The sequence below is a fragment of the Furipterus horrens genome, unplaced genomic scaffold (assembly GCF_987537825.1).
Source record: "Furipterus horrens unplaced genomic scaffold, mFurHor1.1.pri manual_scaffold_10, whole genome shotgun sequence".
NCBI lineage: Eukaryota > Metazoa > Chordata > Mammalia > Chiroptera > Furipteridae > Furipterus > Furipterus horrens.
Genome location: NW_028327180.1, coordinates 31,920,914 through 31,930,816, shown reverse-complemented (window position 1 = coordinate 31,930,816; position 9,903 = coordinate 31,920,914).

Sequence of the window (9,903 nt, the reverse complement as noted above, 5' to 3'; positions counted from 1 at the left end):
TCAGGGGAAAGGCTAAGGGAGTAAACCCCGACAGAAAATCCGGAGCCGGAGTCCCTAAGGCGGTTTGACGTTGTAGTCAACACCGGCAACTCCTGCGGCGCACCTGAACCCAAGCTGTATCGACTCCGTCTTTCCCTTGGACCCTTCAGCTGCGAAGAGAGGGGGGGGTCTGCTGCATGGGCAACAGCAGACCCTCCATATTACCCTGCCCAGGCTCTGTAGCTTCAGCGTCATCGCAAGATGTTGATTCAACACGGGAGGAGACAGATACCATGTCACTCCCGAGTCGGACTGCACAGCCATTCTCGGCGGTGCAGATAGACTCTTAAGAAGCTACACCATCGTCTCTCGAGACGGACGGCTGCCAACGAACGATATGTGTGCATGTTTGTTTGTATATCTTTAATTTTAAGTATTCTCTCATTACATTGTATCTGGTCACAATGTCAGAAGAATTCTTTTCACTTATTTAGGGGATTTTAGAGCTATGAGAGGTAGTAGGGTGTGTTATAGTCAGTGGAACACGGAAATAACCATCGAAAGCCTCTACTACTATGTTGTTACTAAGTGACTTAGTAACTTACTTTACTGTTCTGGGCCTTATCTGTAAAACAAACGCTCCAGATTCAATAATTTTAAGGCAAAAAATAAAAAAAGAACATGCTGCTTCTAACTGATTTCTTTCCCACTTTGCACTTCATTCTAAGACTCTTATTGGACAAATATTCCTAAAGCTCTCCTTTGTTCCTTTGCTCATGTGCTCAAAATATTCTGTGCTTTTCCAATTCCTGTAGAATAAGGTCAGTAGTCTTCCTCTGCTACTCATGGCTTCCATAATATGACCCAATGTCTTTTTTCCTTCTTATATGAATCCCTTGACTAGATCGAAGTAGATTTTCTTTTTAATATTTTTAAATTTATTCTTAGAAAGGGGGAAGGGAGGGAGAAAGAGAGGGAGAGAAACATCAATGTGTGGCTGCCTCCTGCACGCCCCCAACTGGGGACCTGGCCCGCAACCCAGGCATGTGTCCTGATTGGGAATCAAACCGACAACCCTTTGGTTCACAAGCCAGCGCTCAATCCACTGAGCCACACCAGCCAGGGCCAAACTAGATTTTTTTACTGCCCCTCACACATGTAGCTTTCTGTCTCCACAAACTTCTCAAGTTGTGTTCCCTCCCTTTATTGAGCTACAGCTGTGCTGCAGTAACAAACAACCCTTCAAATCGCAATGAATTATGACAAATATTTATTTCTCATTCACATCACATGTAGGTTTTTAATGAGCTTCAGCCCTGCTGCAGGCTCCAGCTCCCCTCTACATATGACTTAATTCTGGAATCCATACCCAAGAAGCTGCTGCTGTCTGGGAGGTGCTGTGGTCATGGCAGAGAACAGAAGCGAAGCATGCAGTCATATTTAAAGCTTCTGCTCTGGCGTGTCATGTGTCAGGGATCGCTCATATTTCACAGCCAAACAAGTCACATGGGCAAGCCCAACATTAATGAACCAAGAAAATATACTTCCCTTGCAAGTAGGCATTACAAATCACCCTGCAACTTGCAGGAGTTTATGATCTTATTAGAGAGAAGAAAAGGGGTTAATAATTGCAAACGAAAACAAAATCTACCCCACCACCTGAATGGTCTACCCCACACCACTCTACTCATAGGTTCAAGCCTTGGTTCAAGCCACATTGTGTATCCCTAATCCCACATGGTCTTCTTGGAGCACCTCTCATCAGTATCACACGTGTGGCACTTCGCTTACACTCATATATAACAAGTTATACCATCTTATCTGTCTTGTATTCCTGACTAGGCCATAACCTCCCTGAGGATAAGATTTAATTTTATACACCTGGGTAACTTCAATGATTGAATAAGGTATGTTCCTACATATTCATTTGTTGTTGGAGGAGATATAGGTGATAAGATTTTTCTATTTGGGAAACAAATGTCATCCTCAAAGAAGAACAGACTTAGTCCCAAGGAGTATTATTGCCCAGTTTTAATGTATTCTCTCCATCATTTACAACATTACCATAATAAATAGATGGAGGCAGAGCACATTTGCACACATATCTGGGGCCAACCGCTATTTAAAAAAGCATGTGGTATGAAGTAGAGCCATGCCTTAGGCTCCATACTGGCTTTGCCTTGGTTCCGGCCCTGGGATGGAAGCAGCAAACTGGAAAACTAGAAATGAAATTATTTATTTCAATGGGATGTAGCTGTGCTAAAATGAGAATTTTAACATATCTTGGTATTTTTAAATAGTTTTCTTTCAATTTTTATAACATTTATAGTCTAAAACCAGTCACAAGTCACATAATTCAGTAGCATTTTCCCAAATTCTCTGCAACAAACTGGCAGGAGGCATAATCCCACTTACTCAAGGTACTATTACTACTAATTTTATTTTTAACGTTTCATTGCCTTTCTCCCAGCTAATCAGTATGCAGTAATTGATCCTCAATGTTTCATATTCATTTTCCTATATCACAAAGTAATGCCTTTCCTATTTCTTCGTCAGCTCTATTATTTTTTAAATCACCACTCAAACACAAGTCTAATGTCAGGAGGTGACTCCTGTCATGTGAGATACAGTATCTCCATTCAACAGCCGATCAGAATCTCCCAGCACCTCCTCAGGCACACCCTCCTCGGGATCACATCTATTCTCACATTCCTGCTCTGCTCTTTTCCCTTATTTGAAGTTATGCTCATGACTCTGAGCAATGCAATCATTACCTCTCCCACCCACAAATAGAATCCATTAAGTAAAAATTCATTCCAAACTCATCTTACGGTAGTGAGGAAGACTGGGTAAACCCCAAAAGGTCTAGAGGTTGACTTTCATTTGGAAACTACCCAGAGGTTCAATGGCTTATCCAGTCCTTATCCTAACTATGAGAGTAGCCTAGGGATGTGCTGACAGGAAGGAATTAAGGTCCCACCAGGCACCGGTGAAAACCAGTGTGTAGCCCATGGCTGCTTCTGAGAAGAAGGGAGGTGAGTGAGAGAAGATGTTCAGGGAGTAACAGGTCAGGAAACCTCACTCTTAGCCTTCCCAGAGCCTCCGAGAAGAATTATTCATGCTGTGTTTCAAACTGGGAAGACCTAGTATACCTACTAAGAAAATTTGCTTCTGACAAATAGCTCATTTATAAGTAAAGTGATGTCGAGACTCCTTTCCTAAAAGTAATTTATTTTCTAACCTGAAGACCAAAAACCTTTGGAAGGTAGTGAAGAACAATTATCTCCTTGGACTTAAAAGATGATCTTAGAAATGAAGAAAATTACACTTGGAAAAAAGAAATAGGCAAAGGGGCCTTTATTTTAAAAGCCTGAGGATGCCTACCAGGTACTAAGGCTGTAAGGGTATGGAATGCAAAGAATTCATTAATTTAAACATACAATGGAAACAGATTTATTTAAATTTTTGGATCAATATGGCTGGCACCTTGATCTTAGTTGTAGTAAAAATAAAATTACTCAGATCACTATTTGATTGAACCAGGGCAAAACAGAAATTTGAGGACTTGAGCCTTAAATAGAGCATAAAAATAGAAAATTTCTTTAAGATTTCTGCCAAACCACTTTTTCCTCCCCAGAGTTTCATTTAAATCTTTATGAGAGAAGATAGCTGTTCTATTTTTTAGTACATCAATTGGGGGGGGGGGGGGGACTATATCCTATCTCATTGTTAATCACACTCATCAATGCTGGTAAGTTGTATTTTGCATGTGACCCAAAGGAAAAAAATTAAAGGATGCTCTGGCTCATCCCTCATGATGACTGACATGCTATCTCTAGGACATAATCCTAGTCAGTGGCCTTTCTGTGGAGTCCAAAAAGGGTGTATAAAACACTAAAGATAAGCTAAGGCCTTCCATATGTGTCCTTGCTCTTCCTGAGGACCGTTTTCTCCTAGAAGGAAAAAAAAGCCCTATTTCAACAGGCACAAATCTTTTCAAATCTCCAAAAAATCTGGATAATAAGATTCTCTTTAGACCAATGCTGGCCATCTTGTTGATTTACAGCACTAAGAAAAAACAAAAAAGAAGAAAAGTTTGAAAAAAGAAACTTACATTTTTATGTGTGTGCTTTTCTAGGATTTACTTACACTAAACACATCAATGAATACCCAGATCCCTCAGGAAAAAGGAAAACATTCCAAAAGAGCAAAAGTTTTGAACTTCCTTTGAATGTAAAGTACCAAATAATGTGATGCCTACTTACATTATATTATCGTCCATGGGCAATTGTCCATGTTATATCTCCAGTGGTATTTTTTGTTGTTGTTGTTGTTGTTTTATGTTGTGTAGGGTAGGTGGGGTTTCTCTTGCATGAGCTCTCCTTCTGATGAACAACTAGGTGTCTGGGGGGATATAATCTCTCCTGAAGCTTCTATGAACCAACATCATGTAGATGATAGAAAATTCATTTTCTTCTGAAACTCACATTAAGGTTCTTGTCATCCTTTCTTTCCAAGAATTATAGAACCAGAAGAACCCAGAAAGTCACCTGGAAGAAAAGAAGAAAACAAGTAGAAACAGAATAGCATAAAGTTCACCATGCAAGGAAATAAGTTAACAACACATATTTCAGAAATAAGAACAGCTGCAGTGTGAGCAGTGCCCTGGTATCCAGTTCATAGCAGGAGCCAGAGTTCTTCCTTTATTGTCAGCAACATCTCAGTGGCTGCCCCACCAGCTGCATTGCTTTAGTCAAATGGACCAAGAACCTGGGCTCTGGGGTCACCTGGCCTGTGTTCTCATATTGGCTCAAACATTTAATACTTTCATCACCTTGAACAAGTTTTTAAACTTCTATGCCTCAATTTCCCCATATATTAAAGGAAAATAAACATAATAACAATCTCATAAAATTGTTGGAAATATTAAACGGCATAAAGTGTACAAAATGTTTATCCTAGTGCATGGAAGATATTTAAGCACCCCAAAAATGTAAGCCAGTATATCATTTCTGTTCATCTCCTATTAAAGTCATCATCTTCTTCATTTACTAAGGAGGAAACAGAATTAAGAAGATGTTACCAGTTCAGTTTCACACTGTCCATTAGCCTTCCAGATGGTATCTGTGTCCCAAAAACATCTGGCTCTGAATTAAACACCTTTTCCCCGTGCCACACTGTTTCTCCACCCTCCCAAGACACCCAATGGAAGAATGTTTACTTAGTTCAATGCAAATAGTTAACCAATGGTATTTGTCTAAATAGCTAATAGTCTAAAGGCCTAAAAGAATAAATAGTCTTCTCAGACTATACCACTTTTAATACTAGAAGGTGTACTCTTTGACTATATAGAGTCAGTTCCAAACATTCAAAAATTTCTTGGAAAACCAATGTCTTTACTGTGTAAGATCCCGCTAAAATAGTAGTTCTTAAGTTTTCTTCAGTCTTGGAATCCCTTGTAGAATCCAATCAAAGAAAAAGCACTTTCCCCAGAAAAAGAAAATGTATATAAACATGCTCACAAAATATGTGTACATTTTCAGTGGATTTGGAGACTTGGGGAAGTTCATGAAATCCAGGTTAAAAATCCCCATTCTAAAGTGCCTGGAAGTCTGGAAAGAGGTTCCATTACAGAGATGCTTTTTTTTCTATCTAGCTGTCATCTCTCTGCTTTGCTTTGCTTTGTTTCTGTTTGATTTCTTTCCCTTCTTCCCGCCCCACCCCCCTTTTCCTATCTTTTACCTCTCCTATTCTTCCTTTCTCAACTCTCCACCCCCTCCCTACCTTGGCGATCAGACAAAGCCACTATCACAGTTCCCTCTCCCTTCCCCTCCCTCCCCTCTGTATCCTTCCTGACCAGCTGATTCCGGAGAGGAATTCGATAACTTATCAATAGGCCTAGGTTGCTCCATAGGAATATTGGCCAGGCTAGGAAACAGTCTTTCTTTGAAGGATAGCAGATCAGAATTTCTGACTCCATGAGGGAGTGTTTTCTCCTTATTCTTCAGTAAATGTGGCCACTTTCCATTAAATATACACAGATTCACTGTATCCTGTTTTCAAGGAAACAGATTCGCTAACAAGTTAACAATGCTGGCATAGATATACGTGTATTCATTTGTCCTTCTATGTCTGTGACTTTTTTTTTTTTTGATGGTGCCATCAACTTGGTAGTTAACCACTCAGAAAAAGATATATTGGAAACAGAAATAGTCCTCATTTAAACAGCCTTGCAAAAATGTGTCCATCTCTGTTAGGTTCTTTGTCTCCCTTCAATGTGTGAGCGAATTCCATTTATAACAAGTTTTTAATTAATATTTTAAAAACAATGCACTCCTTTGGAATCCTTGGCCAAACTTTTATAATCTTGTATTTAAGGTTTTTAAATATACATTCTGCCCTTAAAGTTGCCTAATATGAAAATCTGGTTAAGTAATTATAAGAATGGCTGGTGTGGTTCAGTGGATTGAGGACCAACCTGCAAAACAAAAGCTTGCTGGTTCAATTCCCAGTCAGGGCATGTGCTTGGATTATGGGCCAGGGCACACACCTGGGTTGCAGGCAGGTCCCCAGTTGGGGGCATGAGGGAAACAACAGATCACTGTAGTTCTTGTCCATTGATGTTTCTCTCCCTCTCTTCCCCTCTCTCTAAAAGTAAAGGATGTGGGGATTGCCTGAGGGAGTGGGGGGTGCTGCGTAGAGGGGGGCAAAGGGGGAAAAATTGGGACAACAGTAAAAGCATAATCAATAAAATATAATTAAAGTTAAAATAAAATAGAAATAATAAAAAATAAAAGTAAATAAAATCTAAAAAATATATATTTAAGGCATAGAAAACCTCAATTGAAATAAAATGTAAAATCCTGGATCAAAATATTTAAATTTAAATGGTTCAAAGGATTGGTATTGTAGTTTGCCTTTTGGTGCATTTTGTACCTCTATAATATTCCATCATCAAAAATCTTAAAGAAAAACATACCTTAAAAAATTAAAACATTTAAATTTAAATTTAAATTTTAGAAAACCTTAAAGAAAATCAATATATCTATTCCTAAGCAAAAAAAAAAAAGTAATAATAAATGTTTATCATATACCAAGAATTTTCCTTAAGAGTGCCTTTTAAGAGAATAATCCTTTGTATTTTTCATGTGGATGTTTTCACAAAAACCAGCAGAGATATGATAACCATGTTTTTAATAAGTCAGGTTTACCACCATACTGTGCCTCAGATTATAAAAGGAACAGTTTGTGAACTGTGGGGCATGAGAAGTCAAGGAGAGAGACAAACAGTTTATACAAACATTACACATTTAGTTTAGAGTCTTCTGAATATTTCATAGCAAACTCATCAGCATTTCTGGTTACTATAATGATCGTTTAAGGTTCCTTTACTGTGAAGTCATTCATAGGACAGAAACACTTTTTTTTATTATTTGGAAAAGGAGAAAAACATATAAAATGAATAGCATTGGCAAATGTTTCTAATCATTTCCTTAAAATACCAAACCACCAAACAATCTTTTTATTTACTACATTTTGCTTGGGTACATAAATCAAAGGACAATAACAAGCCTAATGTCAAAGAAACTTTTTGACACTTCATACATTTGAGCAAGCTTAGCCGATAAACAGTTTAGATGAAGTTATGGTTTGAAATATGTTTCCCTAGAGGACTGTGGTTCATAAATTGCTATCAGGCTACCTCTGTCATTATTGATTTGAGACGTGCTCAAGGTACCCACAGCTATTATGAAGTCTAGCATTACTTGAGCTGCTTTTTTGGAGAATGATATTTGGTTATACAAGGACAACTAACCATCCATCTTATAAGAAATATACACTTTGCTTGTCACTATATATATATATATATATATGTTTTACATATGTATATATATATATATATATATATATAAAATATTGCATTCTATCTGAAATGTTGGCCAACAATTAAAAGAGAAGGAAATGTAATCCTTTCCAACAGATTAGATGGTTTTCATAATCCTGAGACAGTGTTAAATCAACAATTTTATAACAACTGTACTGCAAGATCCCCCCAAAATGAGAGAATAAAAATAAGTACATCAAACAAAAAAATTTTCATCTCAGCATTTTGCAATTATATGATAATTTATTACATCTGTGTTCTTAAGTCTTCTTTGCAGATCAGGTTTTTGATAAGCTTATTAGAAATAAACCCACAGTCAACTCAAATACTAGTTGCATAATATGTGTGTTTATTCCTTTCCGTGCCTGCAAAAACCAACGTGCCTGTGCTCCTTAGTGAAGCCAAGAGTATGAAACAGTTTACTCTCCAACCTGTGCCATGCCCTCTGCCTTGTGGATTTTGGAAAGGTCAGAAAAAGATCAAGCAAGGATCCTGCTACTTTTTATTCCCATCCTCTGTTCTTAACTTTCAAGGAAACACTTAAAGGTTAGTTATGACTTGATCGTTCTGCATGAGATTTGTCATCAGTGACCTGGCTTCGCAAAAGCACAGACCCAAAGAGTTTTAGAAATGGACTGGTTGAGTGTCATCAACTGCTAGAGATGTGATAAATTTATAAATTTTATCAGCCTGGCTTTTAAAAGTCCTGGTAAGTTAAACAGTCAGAGGTGGAGGTTTCCTGTGAGTCCTCCTAATCATCTGAGAGGCTACATGACTGCGCGTTTGAGGAGAGCTATTCAAATAAAACCTTGACCACATCACTCACACAAAGAAGCCTGCCAAACATAAAGGCAAATGTGTGGCTTTATTAAAAATGTGTGTGTGTGTGTGTGTGTGTGTGTGTGTGTGTGTATCTCCCTGGAACTAACTGATTTGAAGCACTTTGGTAACTGCTTGCACTATCATCTCCTACACTCAGTAAACTTTCCTAATGCTTCCATAGTAACCTTTGCTAATTTTACACAACCATCTTCTCAGCTATCTGAATAAGAAAGTATGTTTTGCCAAAGCAAACTTGAATTACCTCAGTTTTGACCTGTGGCTGAGATTGCTTAAGAATTAGAATGCCTGAGAAGAGCAAAAAATCCTTTTTCTCATTCATGATTTACAGTGCTCCATGGCACTGAACTTGTAGAAACAGTGCAGATCCTGGTGAGCAAATTAAAAGGCCCTTCGATCACTATCAGCTGCTCTACTCACTCATCCCTTTGGCCCCCAAATAAAAATAAAACCAGCTTTTTAAATAACTTTAAATATGAAACACCAGGCCTTTTCAGTAGTTTGTTGTTATTTCTAATTAAAATAGAGCCTCTTGCAGAATATCTTTTTTAGGTTTTAAACCATGGAACTCTTCTTTTATGAGGACCTTGGGAAAGTTCCACAGAATTGGTTTACTCCTCTAAAAAGTATCAAAAAACGCACAGGGCATTTTACTCTGATAAAGCACTTCTGACACGCAACTATTAACCTCTGAACAGAAGGTCTCCATCTACTTCTTCTCTTGACCTCCTATCCCACAATCCTTTGCTGTGGTTCTGGCCTCACTTCAAAGACCTGTGGGCCCAAGAGGGGCTGCACTTATTCTATTTCCTTCTTCCTCCCCCATTTCTTCCCCTGTGGTTTCTCTTTCTCTTTTTTATGTTTTCACCTTCCTCTTACAACTAACTCTCTTGCCTTTGATAGAAAAATGTCTAATCTCTCTGTCTTTCCACAACTTTACAGTTTTCCTGACCCTGTGCCTTGCTCTTTTACTTCCTTTATTCAAAGGAAAAGTCCCAAATTTACCTGTTGTAATTTCAAATGGCAATGCCAGTCTCAATTTTGGAATTATATCTAATTCGCAATTTGGAATGATAATATATTAGGCAGACCAAAGAAAATCCCAAATTAGTAGACAAATCAGATCATTACTTCATACCCAAAATGCTGCTTTCTTCGAATAAAAGAATAGAATAGAAGGGCTAGAAAGAATGTTGAAG